This window comes from Canis aureus, chromosome 5 (assembly GCF_053574225.1).
Source record: "Canis aureus isolate CA01 chromosome 5, VMU_Caureus_v.1.0, whole genome shotgun sequence".
Taxonomy (NCBI): Eukaryota; Metazoa; Chordata; class Mammalia; order Carnivora; family Canidae; genus Canis; species Canis aureus.
This window is the reverse complement of record NC_135615.1, coordinates 70,054,625-70,077,410: the sequence shown is the minus strand read 5'-3', so window position 1 is coordinate 70,077,410 and position 22,786 is coordinate 70,054,625. Positions and strand designations below refer to the sequence as shown.

At 41.2% G+C, this 22,786-nt stretch overlaps 1 protein-coding gene across 15 annotated transcripts in view; it reads right to left on the bottom strand.

The window, feature by feature from the left end:
- Nucleotides 1-17,280, bottom strand: part of SPOCD1 (SPOC domain containing 1) — a 76,950-nt gene extending 59,670 nt beyond the window's left edge. For 7 of the 15 annotated variants that reach the window (XM_077898714.1, XM_077898720.1, XM_077898719.1 and 4 more), the window contains exon 1: nt 16,818-17,277. The gene's annotated coding sequence lies outside the window, so the exon portion shown is untranslated. Of the gene's footprint in view, nt 1-15,716; nt 15,793-16,817 lie in introns of all 15 variants that reach the window. The other 8 variants (XM_077898721.1, XM_077898726.1, XM_077898727.1 and 5 more) reach the window with 4 other exon arrangements.
- Between the last annotated feature and the right edge of the window lie 5,506 nt (nt 17,281-22,786).

The following is a 22,786-nucleotide window of genomic DNA, read 5'->3' as shown; positions in this document are numbered from 1 at the left end:
TCTGCCTTTAGATCAGGTCATGATCCCAGGGTCCCGGGATGGAGCCCCAAGTCTGGGGGCAGGGCGGGGGGGAGGCAATGCTGCTCAGTAGCCAGCCTGCTTCTCCTTCTCCCTCTGCTGTTCCCCCTGCTTTGTATTCTCTCTCTCTCCTTCTCGGTCAAATAAATAAATAAAATCTTTTTTAAAAAATAAAGTAAGTATAGAAAGGCTTGGGGTGCCTGAGTGGCAGAGTCAGTTGGGTGTCCAACTCTTGGTTTTGGCTCAGGTGGTGACTCAGGGTCACGAGATTGAGCTCTTTGCCAGGCTCTGCACTAAGCGTGGAGTCTGCTTAAGACTCTCTCTCTCTCCCCCTCTGTCTGCCCCTCCCTCCTGCACTCTCTCTCTCTCAAATAAATAAATAAATCTTTAAGTATAGAAAGGCCAAAGAGAATCAAAGACTATAGCATTAGTAATGTTGTGATAAGAAGAAATTTACTCATATTGGGTGTTTTATGCAATTGTAATGTTTAAGAATATTTTCTCTATTAGAATGACAACTGTATAACTCTGATTTAAATGTGTAACTGAGTAATAGACTAAGACTTTGATTGCAAGTTGAACTCTTACTAAAGTAATGCACAATATTGGGACATCTAAGTGAGTTTGGGGCTCACCATATTTATTAGTTTAATGTGCTAGATTGATAAAAACTATTTTGTACTTAAAAATATTCCATTTGTTAAGTGAGAAAATATAAATACTTAAAAAGAAATCAAATACAATTAAGCTTATCAGAGCAATTTTCCAATGTGAAGGTGTTTAATTGAGTTTGTAAATGGGACCAAACATTTAAAGTCTCCTTAAAAATTATTCTGAAGATGCATTAGGCTTATAAATAGAATAATAAGATTTGTAACCTGAACATAAAAGTCGGAGAACTAAGGTTTTTAAATTTGTAATTTTAATAAATTGACTCCATTTTTAAAACCAAAATAAACTTTCTTAATTGTCTTCTCTGCAGACAAAAATTATCCTCAAGGGCATCTAAGAACAGGATGAACGATATCCAAGGAGAGCTGCTTCTTGTTGGAAAAGCAATCAGAGCCCAAAACAAGCTACTTTCCCGGGAAGGGTCATGTTGGGGGCTGGGCTCCAGGAGTGGGCACCGTGAGGAGATGGGGGGAATGGTGATGTGTGTGTGTGGGTGACTAGACAGAGAGAGGAGATGATGATCACCCAGCTGGGGTGGGAATTGAGGTGAAGGGCTGGATCTTCAAGGCAACTGGGAGGTGTGGGTGGGATACATGAAAGGAAAAGGAGGCAGCTTCAGATGGGAGTGCTCTTCACTGAACTCCCTTTTACATTGTTCAGGACACACCATGAAAAATGTGAGTTGCTTTTCACTTTGGTCACTGAACGTATCCCAGGCCAGAGGGACCACATGGGGCCTTGATTTAGGAGAATCCAAGGTGTCCAGGCAGCTAGCATGACTGTTGAGAAGGTCCCTGCAGCTCTGTCCTGGCAAGGGGTATGAAATCTGGAAGGCATTTGGGGTGTGGGTGCTAGAAAGGGGATGCTGCTCTGGGCAGAGATCATTCCTGAGGCTTTTCCTCAGCTTGGAAGGAGCCATCCCTGGGACTGTGCTCCTTTGGCCTGATGCCTGGTTCACCAAGTAGCTTTCTGGGTTTTGAATTGTTCTATTCTGTTTTTAAATTCTTGTCTATTTAGTGTTTACTGTGTGCCAGGCATTGTTCTCCAGTACACACACAATCATCTTGTTAAATTCTCATAAGAACTCTGGGTGGAGGTGGCTGCCTGGGGTTAGCTGGTTAGTCTAGCCCTAGAACCCAAACTCAACCACAATTCTACACTACCTTTCGTTGACAAAGTCTGCCTCCCAGAGACCTTGATACTGGGCTTAACAAGGGCAATCCTAGCCAACCTCAGTCTCCTTAGGTGTAACATGGGAATAATGCAGCTTACCCATGGGGCAGTTACATCAAGCAACAGGGACAACTGTTGGATAAAGAAGGAAATATTTCTGGTTTTCTTTAGGAAGACCCTGTGCCCCAAACTCAAGTATAGTGAAGAAAAGGAAAAGAATAGACCAACCTTGCTCATTCATGTTGATGCAAAACTCCTGAATAAAATCATAGCAGAATGAGAAACATGATATTTCTTGTACAACTGGGTTTATAGACTGAGTTCATACACTTTAAAAAATATTCGCAAAGGGAACTTAATAGTATATTAGGAGAGAAAGATGCCATGATCAAGTGGTATTTATTATAGTATGTTAAGATAGTTAAATATTGATAAATATATTAATATAATTTATTATAGAAAATAGACTATAATAATCATTTAAAAGAAAAACATACCATGACCAAGTGGTATTCTTTACAGAAATAAAAAGATAGATCAATATGAGAAAATCTATTAACATAATTTATCTTATTAATAAGTAGAAAAAGAAAGCCATACAATATTATTAAAAGATAATGAAATTGCATTTCATCAATTTAATATCTATAACTAAGTTTTACAAATATTAATAAAATAGAAGTGATATTTTCTTATGATTATTGTTTTCAAAGGTCTCTAAGCATCATGCTTCATAATGAAACTCTAGAAATAGTTTCATTAGATAAAGAATGATTAAGGATCTCTACCACAATGGTTAGTTAACAGTTCTAAATGTTCTAGTTGATTTAATTAGGGAAACATGTAAAAAGAAGTATAAATATTAGAAAGAAAGAGGCAAAATCATCATTTTTTTAATAAGATTTTATTTATTTAGTCATGAGAAACAGAGAGAGAGAAAGGCAGAGACAAGGGCAGAGGAAGAAGCAGGCTCCATGTAGGGAGCCAGACGTGAGACTCGATTTTGGGTCTCTAGTGTAGCAGGCCCTACACTGCTGAGCCACCCAGACTGCCTCAAAATCACTATTTAAAGCTAATTGATTATATATCTGGAAATCCCCCCAAAATCCATTTACAATATTAGGTAAGTCCAAGAACCTGGCTAATTACAAAATCAATACACAAAAATCAATAGCATTCCCATCAGACAATAAAAAGCAGAGGGGTCTTGTTTAGATGTTGTGCTTGCATAGAAAATATGTGGTTTTTTGGTTTGTTTGTTTTTTAAGTAGGCTCCATGCTGGGTGTGGGGCCTGAACTCATGACCCTGAGATCAAGACCTGAGTTGAGATCAATAGTTGGACACTTAACCAACTGAGTCACCCAGGCACCTTAAAAATATGTGTTTTTTTCTTAACCAACTTGGAGGGGCTCATGGATATTACAGAGAAGTGTTTTCAGTTAGGAACTGATTCAAGCAGCAGGTAAGACAGCTAATAGAGGCTTAACTGAGTCAGGGTATTTTATTTTATTTTATTTTATTTTATTTTATTTTATTTTATTTTATTTTATTTTATTTTATTTTTTTAAGATTTTATTTATTCATGAGAGACACACACACACAGAGAAGCAGAGACAGAGACAGAGGGAGAAGCAGGCTCCATGCAGGGAGCCTGACATGGGACTCAATCCAGGGTCTCCAGGATCATGCCCTGGGCTGAAGGCGGCACTGAATTGCTGAGCCATCAGGGCTGCCCGGATATTTTATTTTGGCTCTAGTGTCCTTTTTTTTTTTTTTTTTAATTTTTATTTATTTATGATAGTCACAGAGAGAGAGAGAGAGGCAGAGACACAGGCAGAGGGAGAAGCAGGCTCCACGCACCGGGAGCTCGACGTGGGATTCGATCCCGGGTCTCCAGGATCACACCCTGGGCGAAAGGCAGGCGCTAAACCGCTGCGCCACCCAGGGATCCCACCGCTGCGCCACCCAGGGATCCCTGGCTCTAGTGTCCTAATGGTGGCTTCTTGTGTCTCCCACTCTGCCATTCTGCTATTCCAACATCATAGTAACAATAAGGAAGAAGGGAGAAAGCATATAGAAAATGCAACTAGCAGAGTCTTCCACATGGGGGATAAAATCATGAAGCCACACTTTGGCACCACCACTATGGAGCCTTGATTAAAAAGAAAAATAAGGCCTAAGAGCTTTGAAAGTCAGCTAGATTAGAGGAAAAGCAGAGGGAAGTTGTAGAGAAACCCTTATCTCAAGGCTCCTCTCCATGTCTCTATCTACTTGGTGGGCAGCCCTTAACTTTACCCTTGGCTCCCAGAGAGTATATGATATAGCAGCCTTGCAGAGACATTGGCCTTCACAGGATGGGCAGTGGCAGTGGATGGGATTTTCCAAGAGCCTTCGCAAGGGGACCTCAGCAGAAGAGGAGCTAATACCATCTGGAAACAGTTTATTAGTTTGGGGACCCTTGTACTGGTAAACTGCCTCTAATTTTTTTTTTAATTTAAAAAACCATTCTGATATGTAATATTCGTTGATTTCCATGGTATAAATACTCCCAGTGTGGCCAATTTCAAGCTACCACAGTATAACAACAGTTCACAGAATTCTTGAATATTTAACAATCAGCTCTTAGGAGCCCACACAGGCTAACTCTAGCATGATACTTCTAGGAATCCTTCTTTGGGGATTCTCAGAAATAACTGGATGGTCCATTTAAGGAGAGACTGAGGATTTGCCATTATGTGGATGGAGTGTTATGTCATTTTAAGTTGAGAATGAAAAGGCACTAGGCAATTAAACTCACCTTTGTAATAACAAGCTAATGAGGTTAAATACTTGGGCTATATTTGCATTAAAATCTTTTAATGTGCATCTCATTGTAAAATAGACAACAATGCAGATCCATCCATTCAGCAAGTATTTATGGAGAACTTCCTCTGTACTAAGGGATGGTTTGAGACACTAGGAATGAATAAAGTGAATAAAATGAAGTCCTGTCCTCAAGAAGTTTACACTCCAGTACATATGAAATGATGTCAGGTAGTTAAGAGTTGTTATGAAGAACACTAAAACAGAGAAGGGAGTAGAGTGGTAGGACTTTATTTTAGAAAAGGTATGGGGAGTGGGGAAGCCCTTGCTGATTACTTAATGTTTGAGCAGTTTGAGCAGAGGTGGGAGTGAAGTGAGGTAGGGAGCCAGGCTTGGTCTAGGGGGAGCACTCCAGCAGAGCGAGAGGAGAGGCCCTGAGATGGAGCGGCAGGATCCCAGTGCAGCTTGGGGAGCTCAGTGAACAGAGGCAGCATGGAGTGAAACAAAGTTAGTGGGGAGAAGCCACATTGCATACACTATGTATGGAGTTTGCATTTTATTCTAAATATGATAGGAAGACATCAGAAGGTTGGGGGGGGTAACAATATCTCTTTTGCATTATAAAAGGATATTGTGTCAATGTCATGTGGGTGGTAAGAGAGGAAGCAGAGGGCCCAATTAGGAAGCTATTGCTACACTTAGAGAGGGGAGATGATGGTGGTTTGAGCTAAATTAGTAGAAGTGGAGGAAGTAAGAAGCGGTTAGATTGAAATAGAGTTTACAAGACTTAACAAAGAACAGGATATGAGATGAAGGAAAAAGAAGATAAATCTCAGATAACTCCAATATTTTGGTACTCCCTGTCCAAATTTGGGGATTGCTAGGGAACAGCAGGTCTGGGGCAGGAAGAACTAAGAGTTCAATGGATGATGACAGATCTTTATTTTGTCTTCGTTCTTAAAGGATATTTTTGATGGATGAGTTCTGAATTGACAATTTTTTTTCATCATATTAGACCTGCAGAAGAAAAACAACCATAAAGGTGACAGTTTCAGACAAAGACTGAAACAGTTTGCCACTAGCAGATCTAAACACTCTAGAGGCACTGTACATATTTTATTTCAGGCAGATAGAAAATGATCCTGAGCAGAAAGTCTAAATTAATATTGAATGTAAATAGTAATAATAGTAATCATGTTAATAATAATAATAGCACTTTGAAGTTTCAAAACTAAGTATCTTAGTCAAACGGCAAAGACTGCCAGATTGGATATTAAAAACCCAATTATATATTTGTTGTCTACAGGAGATATATTTAAACTATAAATATAAAAAAAAGATTGAAAGTGAGAAGGTAGAAAAAGCATGTTATGTAAATATTAAACAAAAGAAAGCTGACATAGCTAGACTGATAATAGAATAAAATACAATTTAAAGCCAAAAACATTTCACAATGGGGCATGAGGGTCATTTCATAATGAAAAAAAAATTTCATTTAAGAAGATATAACAATTCTAAATTCATATGTACCTAATAACATGCTTTTAAAAGGTATAAAGCCAAAAAATGGCAGAAGGAAAAAGAGACACATCAACCATCATAACAGTAGATTTCAACACATCCCTTTCAGTGATTGCTAGGACAAGCAGACAAAAAACAGTAAGAACAGAGAAGATGTAATGATTAACAAGCCTGACCTAGCAGACATCTGTAGAACATGGTACCCAACAAACTGTAGAATTCATGTTCTTTTTCAGGACCCATGGGACATTTACAGAAATTAACTATATCCTGGGCCATTAAGCAAATCTGAGCAAGTGTCAAAGTATTGAAATCATACAAAATGTGTTTTCAAGCTACAATGAATTTATGGTAGGAATTAATAAAGAAAAGATAACTAGAAAACCCCTATATATTTGGAAATTAAGAATTATGCTTCTTTTTAAATTAAAATATATATTTTATTTATTTATTTGACAGGGAGAGAGAGGGAGTACAAGCAGGTGGAGCCGCAGGCAGAGGGAGAAGGAGAAGCAGACTCCCTGCGAAGAAGAGAGCCTGACATATGCTCTATCTCAGGTCCCCAGGATCATGACCTGAGCTGAAGGCAGACACGTAACTGACTAAGCCACCTGGGTGCCCCAAGAATTATGCCTCTGAATAATTCATGTTATTCATTAACTACATAAAACCATAATAAAAATGTCATCTGAGGGTTAAAAAAATAAGATTGTGAAATATATATGCAACAATGGCATACAAGTTGAAGGCTAGTTATTGGGGACTCCTGGGTGGCTCAGTGGTTGAGCATCTGCCTTCGGCTCAGGATGTGATCCTGGAGTCCTGGGATTGAGTCCCACATCGGGCTCCCTACATGGAGTCTGCTTCTCCCTCTGCCTGTGTCTCTGCCTCTTTCTCTGTGTCTCTCATGAATAAATAAATGAAATATTTAAAAAAAATAGAAGGCTAATTATTGGAGTTAAGATGTTTTAAGGTTGTGGCAAAGTTCAGGGGGAGAAAAGACACTGATTAATTTTAGACTTTGCTCAGATAGCAAGATGAAATTAAGAGGGTAACTATTACAAGAATAGGAACAGAAAGTATTTCTTCCACGCTAATGGAAGGGGGGAGAACAAGACAAAATAATAAACCTCTCATAATTGACAGAAGAAGTGAACAAAACTCTTAATAATGATATGTGAGATTTGAAGACATGTGGACTTCCTTGTGGATCGTGAAAATGTTGTTTCCAGCTGTATCTGGGGACTGGGTGGGAAGGTGCTGTGGTGTGGGAAGATTTAGTTCCTAGCAAAATCCTGGCCCTGAGAATATTGGTATCAAGATGTAGCAGAACAGTCGATTCCCCCACCCTCACCTCTTAGACTGATCACTTTAGTATGCTCAGTGAACTTCCACTTTCTGCATCTCATTACCTGAAGGCTTATCCCAAAGCTGCAAAAGACCTCTCTGCCCTGAGAGTATATAAATACCCCAGCTCCCTCACCCATCTGGTGAACTCACCCCAGGACATTCTCCAGAGTTTTTCCATGGACTTTAGCTTTGGTTGCCGAGAATGGTAGCTGGTGATAACATACCCTTCATTGGAAGACTTCCCTTCCCTGTGTCATTTCCTCACTCCCCTGCTGGTGTTTCCTGCACTTCCTGAAAAACTGTGTACTCTGAAATCCATGTATCAGGGTCTGCTTCTGGGGGAAGTAGGTCCTGGGTTAGAGAGAGGCTACTGAACCCGAGTGACTATTGGACACAAGAGTCATCCCTTAGCGGCTGCTGTTTCCAAGGAAGCCATGGACCTGGACCAATGGGAGGATCCTCTCTGTTTGACAGGAAAGCACAAGACTTAGGATTGGGCTGGACAGCCTACAGGCCTCAGCTGGTGAGAAAACCTGGAGGGCCCAGTGTGCTTCTCTTAGGGCAGAGAGGACAACATCCAAATCTGCTTCTCAAGAGCACAAGGCTTTAGGCAGTCATGGGCCTGATGGCTGACAGGGGTGGCCCAGATCTAAGACTTTCGGGACGGCCCTCAGGGAAGACTGGGTGTCTTTGTTGGCAAGTACATACACTTTCTTAAGGGGAAATCGATCCAAAACTTTTGGAGCTCCATTTTGTTTCAAAAGAGCTAGATAAGGGACCTTCTAGGCTCCTTGCCCACAAACCCCTTCCATCCCGTGGCTGCAAGAAAGGGAATTTAAGGAACGCTATTTCAGTAGTTGGGACACAGCACAACTGAGAGGAGAGAGGGTGGGCTGTAGAACAAACAGAGCTCCATTTAAATCCCGGTATTAAAAAAAAATAAAAAATAAAAAATAAATCCCGGTATTGTCACTTGCCAGATAATGTAGACAGATGGCTTAACCTCTCTGAATTGCAGTTTGCTCCCCTATGAGATAGGGATTATAACTGTATTACCTTATAGGACTCTTGTGAAGATTAAATTAAATAATGCTTACAACGTGCTTGGCAAGTATCTCTGGTTCATATAAAGTAATCAATAAATTGTACCATAATTATTATATTTGCCATAAGCTTGTTTATAATAACAAAAGAGAATGGAAACAACCAAATTTGTAAGAGGGATATTAGTTAAATAAAGAAGTTACATCCATATATACAGTGGGACTCTGTACAGTCATTAAAAATGATGATGTAGGGCAGCCCGAGTGGCTCAGCAGTTTAGCACCACCTTCAGCCCGGAGCCTGATCCTGGGGTCCTGGGATGGAGTCTCGCGTCAGGCTCCCTGCATAGAGCCTGCTTCTCCCTCTGCCTGTGTCTCTACCTCTCTCTCTCTCTGTCTCTCATGAATAAATAAATAAATAAATAAATAAACAAACAAACAAATAAATAATCTTTAAAAAAATGATGATGTAGGGACACCTGGGTGGCTCAGCGGTTGAGCGTCTGCCTTTGGCTCAGGGAGTGATCCCAGGGTCCTGGGATTGAGTCCTGCATCGGGCTCCCTGCAAGGAGCCTGCTTCTCCCTCTGCCTGTGTCTCTGCATCTCTCTGTGTGTCTCTCATAAATAAATAAATAAAATCTTTAAAAAAAAAAAAAAAAGATGGGACGCCTGGGTGGCTCAGTGGTTGAGTGCCTGCCTTCGGCCCGGGGCGTGATCCTGGGGACTTGGGATCAAGTCCCATGTCGGGCTCCCTGCATGGAGCCTACTTCCCCTCTGCCTGTGTCTCTGCCTCTCTCTCTCTCTCTCTCTGTGTCTCTCATGATTAAATAAATAAAAATCTAAAAAAAAAAAAAGATGATGATGCAGATCTATACTGTTAATGTGGAAAATTATTCATGTACAGCTCTTCTGAACTTAAGACAGTTGACTTTATGATTATGGGAAAATGATATGCATTCAGTAGAAAGTACATCTCACATTTCAGATTTTGATCTTTTTCTGGGCTAGTGATATGCGGTACCGTACTTTCTTGTGATGCTGGACTAGCCGCAGCTCTCAGACAGCCACCATAATCAGGAGGGAAAACAACCAGTACCTTTACAACCATTCTGTACCCATACAACCATTCTGTTTTTCACTTCTAGCACACTGCTCAATAAATTACATGAAATAGTCAACACTTTTTTATAAAACAGGCTTTGGGTCAGATGATTTTGCCCAACTGTAGGCTAAATATGTGTTCTGAGCACATGTGAGTTAGACTAGGTAGGCTAAGGTATGATATTCTGTAGGTTAGGTGTATTCGACGCAATGCAACTTAATATTTTCAACTTAAAATGGGATTTTGGGGATGTAATCCCATATTTTTAAAAAGATTTTATTTATTTATTTGACAGAGAAAGAGCACAAGCAGGGGGAGCAGCAGGCAGAGGAACAGGGAGAAGCCGGCTCCTGGCTGAGCAGGGAGCCTGATGCAGGTGGGAATCAAACCCAGGACTCTGGGATCATGACCTGAGCCAAAGGCAGACACTTAACCAAGTGAACCACACAGGCTCCCCAATCCCATCTTAAAAAAAAAAAAAAGATTTTATTTCTAAGTAATCTCTACACCCAACGTGTGGCTCAAAACCCCAAGATCAAGAGTCACATGCTTCACTGATGGAGCCAGCCGGACACCTCATCTTAAGAAAGATCTATATTTATTATTTAGTAGACCAAAAAAGCAAGTTACATCTTGGCATATATACTTTGACCTGATTTTATGTTTAAATCCAACTTTGTATGACTGTGTATAGACATATGTGGAATTCCATGTATAAGTGCTTAGAAAGATGTTTGTAATGAGATACACCAAACCATGAACGCTGGTTATCACTGCAGGGTGAGTACATGAGTAGATTTTTTTTTCTTTTTGCTTATCTGTATTTTCTTATTTATTTGTTATTTTAGAGAAGGAACAAGTAGGGGGAGGGGCAGAGGGAGAAGGAGAAGGAGAGAATCTTAAGCAGGCTTCACAGCCAGTACAGAGCTTAACGCAGGGCTCAATCTCAGGACCCTGAGATCATGATCTGACCTGAAATCAAGAGTCAGACACTTAGCTGACTGAGCTGCCCAAGCGCCCCTGCTTATCTATATTTTAATCTTTAAATAAGTACCACGTGTGATATATGTAACAAAAATAATAATAAAGGAAAAGATAAACATTTGCGGTCCAGAACAGGAGCTCCAAATGAGGTTGACCCACCACAAAGCAGAGCAAAAAAATGAATGAAGTTTTTGGGTTTTTTTCAAATGAAAGGGAAGTTTGATAAAGCTTTTTTTTATGGTGATAAAATATACATAACATAAAATTTACCATTTTAGCCATTTTAAAATGTATGATTCGGTAACATTAAGCATCTTCACACTGTTGTGCAACCACCACTGCCACCTGTGTCCAGAACTCTTTAATTTTCTCAAACTGAAACTGTCCTCACTAGATACTAACTCACCATTCCCTCCTCCATCCAGCCCCTGCAGCTCCTAGTCTATTTTTTTAAAGATTTTATTTATTTATTCATTAGAGACCCAGAGAGAGAGGCAGAGACACAGGCAGAGGGAGAAGCAGGTTCCCTGTGAGGAGCCCGATATGGGACTCAATCCCAGGACCCCGGGATCACCACTTGAGCCAAAGGTAGACGCTCAACCATTGAGCCACCCAGGTGTCCTCCCTGCAGTCTACTTTCTGTCTCCATGAATTTCACTGCTCTAATATGAGTAGAAGTGCACATTATTTGTCCTTTCGTGGAAGCCTTATTTCATGTAGCATAGTGTTCAAGATTCACGAAGCATGGGTCACAATTCCGTGCTTTTCAAAGGCTGGATAATACTCCACTCTATGTCTGTGCACTTTGTGTATCTATCCATCTGTTGGTAGACATGTGAATTGTCTCCACCTTTTGACTACTGTGAATACTGCTGCTATGGAAAGACATGTTTTACCAGATTTTATTTTATTTATTTATCTGAGGGGGTTGTGCAGAGGGAAAGGGAGAGGGAGAGAATCTTAAGCAGGTTCCATGCCCAGCATGGAGCCTGATGCAGGACTCAATCCTACCACCTGAGATCATGACCTGAACTGAGATCAAGAGTCGGACATTTAACCAACTGAGCTATCTAGGCACTCCTGTTTTGCCAGATTTTAAATAAAAGGTCACCATCCATTGGTCTCTGGCCCCTTTCCAGTTGCTGATTAGGTTGAGATTCAATTAAATTTAATAAGCTACTGAGCTCCCAAAAGTAAGCTAAGTGCTTGCAATCCATTGCGTTATGTAAATCCTGAAAACAGCCCTGAGAATGAAGTAAGCCACAATTATTCCCATTTTATAGAAAAGGATACTTAGGCTCTGAGGGGTCAAAGTAGCATTCCAAGGCCACTGTATCAGGATGGGCTAGGTTAAGCTGTAAATAACATATGCCCCCAAATCTCAGGGACAATTTTTCTTCTTGACAAATATTTATTTCTCACTCATGTTAACGTCATTATAGGTCAGCTTGTCTGTCGTCCAAGTGACCTTCACACCAGGCAGACAGAACAGTCCCTCTCAAGGCCATTGCTGGATTCATGGCAGAAAGAAATGAAAAAGATGGCAGCCCACAAGCTAACCCTTAGCGTGGCTTAGCTTGGAAGTGGCATGGATATTTACATCCACATTTCACTCACCAAATCAACTAATATATAATATTTATATATATAATATATGTATTATGTCTATATATAATTGTATATACATTATTAATATATAGTGCATGCATATAAATAATGATCTTGCCTGCCTATATTTTATATATATACATAATATATATGTTATATATTAAGCATAATATATAATACATACATATTATATATAATATACATATGTATATAAAATGTAGGCAGACAAGATCAGAGGAAAGTCAAGAAAGTTTTTTTTTTTTTTAATTTTATTTATTTATTCACAAGAGAGGCAGAGACATAGGCAGAAGGAGAAGCAGGTTCTCTGGGAGGTGCCCGTTGTGGAACTCGATTCCAGGACCCCGGGATCATGACCTGAGCCAAAGGCAGACGCTCAACTGCTGAGCCACCCAGGTGCCCCAAGAAGGTTGTTTTTCTGGTGATTAAATTTTGAATATTTTGATTTTATGGCTATGTAGATATTTAGAAACAGTGATTTTCTTTTTTTTCTTTTTAAGATTTTATTTATTCATGAGAGACACAGAGAGAGGCAGAGACATAGGCAGAGGGAGAAGTAGGCTCCCACGGGGAGTGTGATATAGGACTCCATCCCAGGATCCTGGGAACATGACCTGAGCAAAAGGCAGATGCTCAACCACTGAGCCACCCAGTTGCCCCGAAAAAGCGATTTTCTGATCTGCATTGACAGGGACATGTCCTCACAGAGCTCCCATAGTGAGAAAGAAAGACAATAAATGAGGAGTTTCCATAAAGTGTTATGGACTCCCAAGAACCCGGGAGTGGTTAAGAGGTTTTCCCAAATTTCCCCAGCAACTAAGTGGTTAAGGGCACTTAAACAGAGTGTTTAAGAGCGATAGCTTTATTTTTTTTAAGATTATTTATTTATTTATTAATGAGAGACACACAGAGAGAGGCAGAGACACAGAGGGAGAAGCAGGCTCCCTGCAGGGAGCGCCACATGGAACTCGATCCTGGGATTCCAGGATCATGCCCTGAGCTAAAGGCAGACACTTAACCACTGAGCCACCCAGGCATCTCAAGAACAATAGCTTTAGCTTTGAATCAAAATCCTGGTTCCCTCAATTTAGCTATTGGACCCCCACCCCCACCGGCCTCTGGCAAATTACTAAACCTCCCTCTCAGCCTCAATTTTATGCTCTGTAAAATGGGTTCTCGTAAGACTCACTGAGATAATACTTGGAAGATCCTGAGCTCGGTGCCTGGCACACAGTGAGTCACTGATATTTAAGATGACACTTGACCCAGGGTTTCCAAATCCAAGTTTGTTGCTTTTCCCAGGGCCTCGCACTGCCCCTACCTAGGGACAAGGCCTCTTTCCACAGACACCGTGGGCTCCCTGCAGTGTGGTAAGGGACCTCCTGTCTCTTCAAAGGTAATGACTGACAGGAAACTGTTGTCTCCAGAGAGAGAGGGAGCTGGCATGCAGGGATGAAGAGACTGCATATTCTTCTGACCTGTTTGAGAAGACCATTTACTTGTTCATAAATTCCTTTCAGGTTTAAAAATATGGGAATGAAATTATTTTAATGATTTGAATTCATGAACTATTCAATTACTCCTTCAGTGGAAAGCTCTTTTCCCTCTGCAGACCATGGTTTTCCTTAGTTTAGTCTGAGGACCACTTGTATTAGAATTATGTGCTCCCCCCCACCTCCCCCTCCAATGAACCAGAATTTCTGGGGCAGTAGAGGAGGAGGGAGCCTGCTTAGCCTCACTTTTAATTAGCTCCCCTGGTAATTCTTAAAGACACTAAAGTTTAAGAACCAGTACTTTATGAATCCTTCGGCATATCAAGTACTTAAAAATGCTACCTATCCTTCAGTCTACCTTCACTGAGATTATATTACAGTTCAGAAGGCCAAGAGAATCCACCTGCAATTTTGTCATTACTTACTGTGCAAACTAAAATTATTCACCCTGTCATCCCCTTGTCCTACCAATACCAGTGGTCAAATGCTGCCTCAACTGGTTGAATAAGTATAATGGAGTATTATGTAAATATAAAAAAAAGAACGAGCAGGCTCTTTTCCACTGTACTGTGGATTAAACCCAGAGATATGTAAAGAGAAAAAAATCAAAGTGTACCAGAGTGTGTTTAGCTTGCTAGCACTTGTGTAAAAAGTGCTATGCATACACACAAGATACATACACGTATGTGCTTATATTTGCAGATTTTTGTATATGCAGATATCTGGAAAAACAAAGGGACCAGGGATGGAGAATTGTGGTTGCCTCTAGGGACAGAAACTTGGTGGCTAAGGACATGGGTAAGAGAAAGACTTCACAGTACTGTTTACCCACCCTTGCTCTTGAATATTGAGCCATCTGAATGCATTCCTTTTTCAGAAATCAGTTCAACTCAAATGTAAAAGCATACTGCCCAGGTAACACTGTTTTTAAGCTCTGAATGTTCGAGACTCATTCTTAGCTAGCTCATCTTATGGCTGGCTCCCTGTTCCTCCGACTATCTTTTCCTTCAAGGCTCTCCTTCTCTGGAGTTGATCACTGCTGTGGTCTATCCACAGACATACGTTGATCACACTGTTAGGGCAGACAACTCTGTCGGCACTTCACATTCCAATCCAGAGGCAGCAAGAACACACTTGAAAAAGATTCCCGGAACGAACAAGGGGTGGTGGAAAGGGAGGTGGGTGGGGGGTGGGGGTGACTGGGTGACGGGCACTGAGGGGGGCACTTGATGGGATGAGCACTGGGTATCATGCTATATATTGGCAAATTGAACTCCAATAAAAAATTTTAGAAAAATAAAATAAAATAAAATAAAAATAAACCTAGAAATTAAAAAAAAAAAAAAAAGAAAGAAAGAAAAAGATTCCCAGATGTTAGATTTTGGCAAGGAGCAAGAGGTCGGCGTGCTTATGTAAGCCAACATTGCTCTCAAATGCGACATGCCCAGGAAGCTAAGGTGTTTGCTCGGCCAACTGCGACAGCAGGACTTGCACAGTAACAGGGACAGCCCAGAAGGAGGCCAGAGGGAGGGAACTGAGTGACAGTCCTGCTGAGGGACCTTGACCAACCCTAAATTGATTGCCTCAAGCAAAAATAAAGAGAAAGAAGAAAGAAAGAAAGAAAGAAAGAAAGAAAGAAAGAAAGAAAGAAAGAAAGAAAGAAAGAAAGAAAGAAAGAAAGAAAGACATTATTAAGGGGCACCTGGGTGGCTCAGTCGGTTAAGCATCTGCTTTCAGCTCAGGTCATGATCTCAGGGTCCTGGGATCAAGCCCTACATGGGGCTTCCTGCTCAATGGGGAGGGGAGTCTGCTTCTTCCTCTTCTTCTGCCCCACCACCCCTGCTCCTGTTCACTCTCTCTCAAATAACTAAATAATATATTTAAAAAAGAAAAAAAAGAAATACCCAGCGATTCCACTGATACGTACTTACCCAAGAGAAAAGGAAATGTTATGTCCATACAAAGACTTGTACAGGAATGTTCACAGCAGCTTTATTTGTAATAATCCTGAACAGGAAACAACCCAAATGCCCATCAATAGATGAATAGATGAACCAGTCATGGCATATCCATCCAACAAAATACTACTCAGTAGTGACAAAAGCATGAACTATTGATACTTGCCACAACATGGATGAATCTAAAAATAATTACAGAGAGAAAAAAAGCCAGGCAGAAAAGAATGCACACTGCATAATTTCATTTATATAAATCTCTAGAAAATGCAGGCTAACCAACACTGACAGCAGAGTGGCTATCCTCAAGTGGCTGCTGGGGACAGGAGCACAGGGGCTGAGAGGGAGGGATTACAAAGAGGTGGAAGAAAACTTTTCAGGGTAAATGGGGATTGATTGTGGTGAGAGTTTCACAGGGGCACACATATGTCAAAACTTAACGAAATAACACATTTTAAATACATGTCACTCTCTGTGTATCAAATATACCTCAACAAAGCTGTTTTTTTAAGTTTTTTTTTTAAGATTTATTTATTTATGATAGACAGACAGACAGAGAGAGAGAGAGAGAGACAGGAGGAGGGAGAAGCAGGCTCCATGCCGGGAGCCTGATGTGGGACTCGATCCCAGGACTCCAGGATCACGCCCTGGGCCAAAGGCAGGCGCTAAACCGCTGAGCCACCCAGGGATCCCCCAACAAAGCTGTTTTTAAACAAAGAATCTTGGGGTATCATGTGTAACTCCAGAAACATCATAATTTTTGGGTTGAAGGAAATGTTCTATATCTTAATTGTGGTGGTAGTTACACGACTGTATATTTGGTTTGTTTATTTGTTCTGTTTTGAATTTTATTTTTAGGTAATCTCCATACCCAACATGGGGATTGAACATACAACCCAGAGATCAAGAGTCACATGCTCTAGTGACTAAGCCAGCCAGGCCCCCCTGTATATTTGTTAAAGCTCGTTGAATTGCATACTTAAAAATCAGGGTTTCATTGCATATAAATTTTACCCCCATGAAACTGGTTTTTAACCAACAGGACATACACATGAGTACTTACACACATACACTTACCTAGAGAGCAGGTTAGCAACTGGACCCCAGGAACATCTGGTGCCTACCTACCACTGCTGCAAAGATGCTCTTTTTCCATCTTTGTCTCTTGTCTCTGGTTCTCCATATGCCCACATTATTCTTCTCCCTCTTTCTCCAATCTTCTCTCCATTGATTCCTTACCAGATCTCTGGCCTAAAAGGCAGAACCTTTAGCCACCAATACTTTCTGAGCTTTATATGTTAAGGCTCTGGGATCCAAAAAAGAAAGGAACTTCTCTCTGAGTCAAGCTACAAAATTCATGGGGAAAGATTTGAAGATGTGTGTCGGCCTTTAATCCACTTATTAAAAAATATGGAGCAGCTCTTGCAGGGATTGGACCAAGTCCCAGGGTCCCATGGAGAATGATACTAATGAAGTCTCTGCTCCAGTGTGGTTTAGAATCTAGTGAGGAGACAAGAGAACACACTCCCACTTCAAACTGTAATGAGCACTTTAAAGAACAAAAATGAAAGCGAGGGCACAGATTGTGATGGGGCATGGCGTAACTTCAGATAAGGAGGCCAAGGATAGTCTCTAAGGAGGTGACATTTGAACAGATATGAAGGGGCAGCCCAGGTGGCTCAGGGGTTTACTACTGCCTTCAGCCCAGGGCATGATCCTGGAGACCCGGGATCAAGTCCCACATCAGTCTCCCTGCATGGAGCCTGCTTCTCCCTCTGCCTGTGTCTCTGCCTCTCTCTCTCTCTCTCTCTCTGTCTCTCATGAATAAATAAATAAAATATTTTTTTTAAAAAAATGAACAGACTTGAAGGATAAGAAGTCAACTCTCCAAAGATCTGGCTGAAGAGAGGTTATTTCCAGGCAGAAGGAATACCAGGTGTAAAGCCCTGAGACAAGTGTGTGAGTCAGTGTGCTGGAGCTTAGCCAGGAGAATGGAGATGAGGACCGATCATTGAGAGCCTTTCAGGGCAGGGAGAAGAGTCCACCTCATTCCTAGTGTCTCGGAAAACCTCTAGGGCAGTTAAAGCAGAAGACTGGCTTGACGTGTTTTTTTTTTTTTTTTTTTCAAAACCTCCTGTAGCTATGAAAAGAACAGGTTGTCACCAGGCAGGAGAGGAAGCAGGGAACCAGTAGTTGCACATGGTACATGTACGGAAGGTATAGCCCACAGGACTTGTTGACAGGTCGGGTGTTGGGGAAGAGAGAGGGAGAGGCAGAGGGGAGAAAGATGGTGTGTAGGCAAAGACAGGAATAAAGTGCCTAAATGTGGCCAGGGCAGAGTCCTGCTTACCAACGAGGCCCTTCCCACAGTGATCACGTGGCTGAAGATGGAGCTGGGGTGAGCAAGCAGTCAAAGGAATATGTGCCTATTTTAAATTCCCTCTCTGAGTCCCAGTAACTAGGTCTGGAAAAGGAGATGGTTGGAATAGCTTCAGTGGTTCTCAGTGGGGGTGGAAACACCCACTACAGAATACTGACATTTCGAGGAGGGGGCTGGGGATTCTACACATCCAGAAATATGTAGGACATCCCACACAGTAACGAATGGTCCCATGTCCCACTTTCAAATGCCCCATGCACATTTATGAAGATGAAAAACCTGTAAAGTTATCTGAGCCTGGAATCTAATTTGAACTTACATACAAGTATGGTTTTAAAAAAATATTTCCCAGGAATGCAACTCAAGTGAAAATCAAAAGATTTAATCTTTTTAAAGATTTGCCTAAGGGGTGCTCGCTTCAGCAGCACATATACTAAGATTTGCCTAAGGGGCGCCCGGCTGGCTCAGTCAGTATGGCTTGCAGCTCTTCATCTCGGGGTCATGAGTTCAAGCCATGAATTGGGTGTAGAGATTACTTTAAAAAATGGGACAGGGATCCCTGGGTGGCGCAGTGGTTTAGCGCCTGCCTTTGGCCCAGGGCGCGATCCTGGAGACCCAGGATTGAGTCCCACGTCGGGCTCCCGGTGGATGGAGCCTGCTTCTCCCTCTGTCTATGTCTCTGCCTCTCTCTCTCTGTGTGACTATCATAAATAAATAAATAAATAAATAAATAAATAAATAAATAAATAAATAAATAAAAAATAAAAAATGGGACAGCTGGGTGGCACCAACTCTTAGTTTTGGCCTAGGTCATGATCTCAGGGTCCTGAGATCAAGTCCTGAGTTGGGCTCCATGCATAGCAAGGAGTTTGCTTGAGATTCTCTCTCTTTCCCTCTGCCCCACCCACTCATGCACTCTCTCCAACAAACAAATAAATAAATCTTAAAAAAAAAAAAAAAAAAAAAAAGATCTGCCCAAGAATTGGTTTCGGAATAGCATGTCACCAATGGCAAGGGTCAGATTTTTTTGGTTTTTTGTTTTTTTTCTAAAGATTATATTTATTTGAGAGAGAGAGAGAGAGAGCTAGAGAAGAGTACAAGCAGGGGGAGCAGAGTACAAGCAGGGGGAGAGGCAGAAGCAGACTCCCTGCTGAGCAGGGAGCCTGACACAGGACTTAAACCCAGGACTCTGGATCATGACCTGAGCCAAAGGCAGACACTTAACCAATTGAGTCACCCAGGCACGGGCTCAGAGTTTTTGAAGTACAACATGCCCCTGTCAGTCTGTATTTATAGCTGCAGCGTCCAGATTTCTTCTACATATAGGTACAAATACCTAACTATCTCAGTCTCCTAGGGTAATCATGCCTAGGTATTTACAGATTTAAAGTGCATTTTATAAATTTCCTTTTATTTCTCTTTTTTTTAACAGTTGAGATTGCAACCCCGAACATATTATATATAAACTCATTTAATCTACAACACAATCTGATGAGATAGACACTGTCATTGCCCCATTTTTTTTTAAGATTTTATTTATTTACTCATGAGAGACAGAGAGAGAGAGAGAGAGAGAGGCAGAGACACAGGCAGAGGGAGAAGCAGGCTCCACGCAGGAAGGGACTCCAGGATCACGCCCTGAGCCACAGGCAGATGCTCAACCACTGAGCCACCCAGGGGCCCCATTGCCCCATTTTATAGATGAAGAAACCAAGACACAGAGTAAGATCCCAGTTCACACAACTAATAAGCAGCAGAGCAGAGATTCAAACCTGGGAAGTTTATTCCAAATTTTATACCACCTAAAGCACAAGCACTACATCATGTAAATTTTAGGTAGGTAGGTTTCCTGTGAATTTTTACTTCAGGACTAAGTAAGGACTAAAATCATTACTAAGTATTGGTCTGCTAAGAATGAGCCCAATGAAACTAGGTGCCCTCTGGGCCCCTCCCAGCTTTAAAATCTGTTAACTTAGTTTGTGCTTCTATGGAAGCTCTTATTCAATTTAACCTCATGCTTGGAAGTACAAGGAACTTCCTAAGGAACGATGTTACACCAAGTGAATGAAGCTGGCTGATGGCAGGGCGTGAGTGACCCCTTCTCAACAGAAGTTCAGTGATATACCACATCCTTTGACTCTGGCTTCACTTCAGAAAATCTTTCCTTAGGAATATTTTTCATCATGATAAAAATACATGTTACATAAAATTTGCCATTTTAACCACTTTAAAGTGTGCAATGCAGTGGCATTGAGTACATTCATGCTGTTGTGCAAGCAGCACCACTATCTTGTTCCAGAATATTTCATCACCCCAAAGGGAAACCTCATATCCATTACAACCACTCCCCGAAAGCCTCTGGCAGGCCCAAGTCTGCTTTCTATCTCTATGAATTTATCTATTCTGGGTATTTCATATAAATGGAATCATACAAGATGCAACCTTCTGTGTCTGGATTTTTCATTTAGAATAATGGTTTCAGGGTTCATCCGTGTTGAAGCAGGTATCGGTACTGCATTCCTTTTAAAGATGTTTTTATTGAGGTAAAATTCATGTAACATAAAATTAAACATTTTAAAGTGTACAATTCCGTGTCATTTAGTACATTCACAATGTGTGCAACTACTACTTACTCTACCTAGCTCCAAGACATTTAATTACCCCAAAATAAAACTCATTCCCAATAAGCAGTTAATTCCCATTCTCCACTTCCCCCTACTCCCTGGCAACCATCAATCTGCTTTCTGTACCTAAGGATTTATCTATTCTGGATATTTCACACGAATGGAATCTTATAGTATGTGACCTTCTATGTCTAGCTTCTTTCACTCAACATGTTTTTGGGGTTCATTCACGCTGCAGTATCAGTACTTCATACCTTTTTATGGTTGAGCAATACTTCATTGTATGCATAGACATTTTGTTTATCCACTCATCCATTGATGGATATCTGGGTCATTTCCACCTTTTGGTTCTTGTGAATTGTGCTGCTACAGACATTTGTGTACATGTTTTTGTTTGAACACCTGCCTCTTTGGGGCATATACCTAAGACTGGGATTTCTGTGTCATGCAGTAACCATGTATAAGTTGCTGAGGAACCTCCACTCTGGTCCATCATTTTACATTCCCAATGGCAATGTTCCAATTTCTGTGTCTCCACATTCCCCCAACGTTTTTAAAAAAATTATTATGGCTATTCTGGTGGGTATAAGGTGGTTTCTCATTGTGGTTTTGATCTGCATTTTCCTAATGACTACTGACATTGAGCGTCTTTTCATGTGCCTATTGGCCATTTGTATATTTTTGTTAGAGAAATGTCTATTCAAGTCTTTTGTCCATTTTTAAAAATTGGATTGTTTGTCTTTTTGTTGTTGAATTGTGCAGGAAATATTTTTAAATTTGAAAAAGATATCTAAACATAAAAATATTCACCATAGTATTATTTGCAATAGGGAAAAGGTTGAAAGTGACATTAATGTCTAATAATAGGGAATACAAAGACAATCCCTGTTCTCAAGGGGCACTCTGTCCCATCAGCAAGACACAAGAAAAACAATAAATTCATTAATTTCTATATTCAGGGTGTACACAGGATGCTAAAGGAATTCAGAAGAGGGGTGGAGAGGGTGTCAGGGAAGGAAGGTTTCCCCAGACAGGTGGAGAAATGTGAGGGTAGGTGTGTGCAAGGCAGAAAGCCGGCACTCATCCATAGCTATGAAAGAGAATGATACAATTGGAGAACCACAAACAATTTTTTGGGTTGTGGTATAAGTTTCAGTGTAGTGATGCAGGAAGGAGCTGGAACAAGAGAATCTTTTGTGCTAAATCTTTACCTGAAAACTCAAGGAGCTTCCAAAGGAGGTGAATTCCAAACATCAACCTTATGTTTTGGAGAAATCACTCTGACAGCCACATGGAGGATGGGCGATGGGGCCAGACTAGGGGCCAGTCAGGAGGCATACCAAGACAGGATGAACTAAGCAGCTATCAGGAGAGAAGAGGTAAGAAGGTTGGGGAACAAATATAATTCCTAGATCATAGTTCCTGCCTGATATGGGTTGGATTGTGTCCCCTCAAGACAGATAAGGTTTTTTTAAAGATTTTATTTATTTATTCATGAGAGACACAGAGAGATAGAGAGAGAGGCAGAGACACAGGCAGAGGAAGAAGCAGGCTCCATGCAGGGAGCCCAATGCAGGACTTGATCCCGGGTCTCCAGGATCATGCCCTGGGCTGAAGGCAGTGCTAAACCGCTGAGCCACCCGGGCTGCCGAAGACAGATATGTTGAAGTCCTAGCTCCCAGTACCACAGGATGTGACCCTGTTCTGAAATAGGGTCACTGCAGCTATAATTGTTAAAATGAGGTCATCCTACAGTAGGGTGGACCCCTAATTCAATAGGACTTATGTCCTAAAAGAAGACAGCATATGAAGACAGAGACACGGAGGAAGAAGGCCATGTGATGATAAGGCACAGACTAGGGATGTGCAGCTCTAAGCCAAGGAATGCCAAAGATTTCCAGCAAACCACCAGAAGTTAGGAATAGGCAAAGAGAGATTCTCCCAACAGGTTTCAGAGAGAACGTAGACCTGATGACATAGGGTTGGAGGGGCAGAGGGAGAGAGAGAATCTTAAGCAGACTCCCCACTGAGTGTAAGTCCAA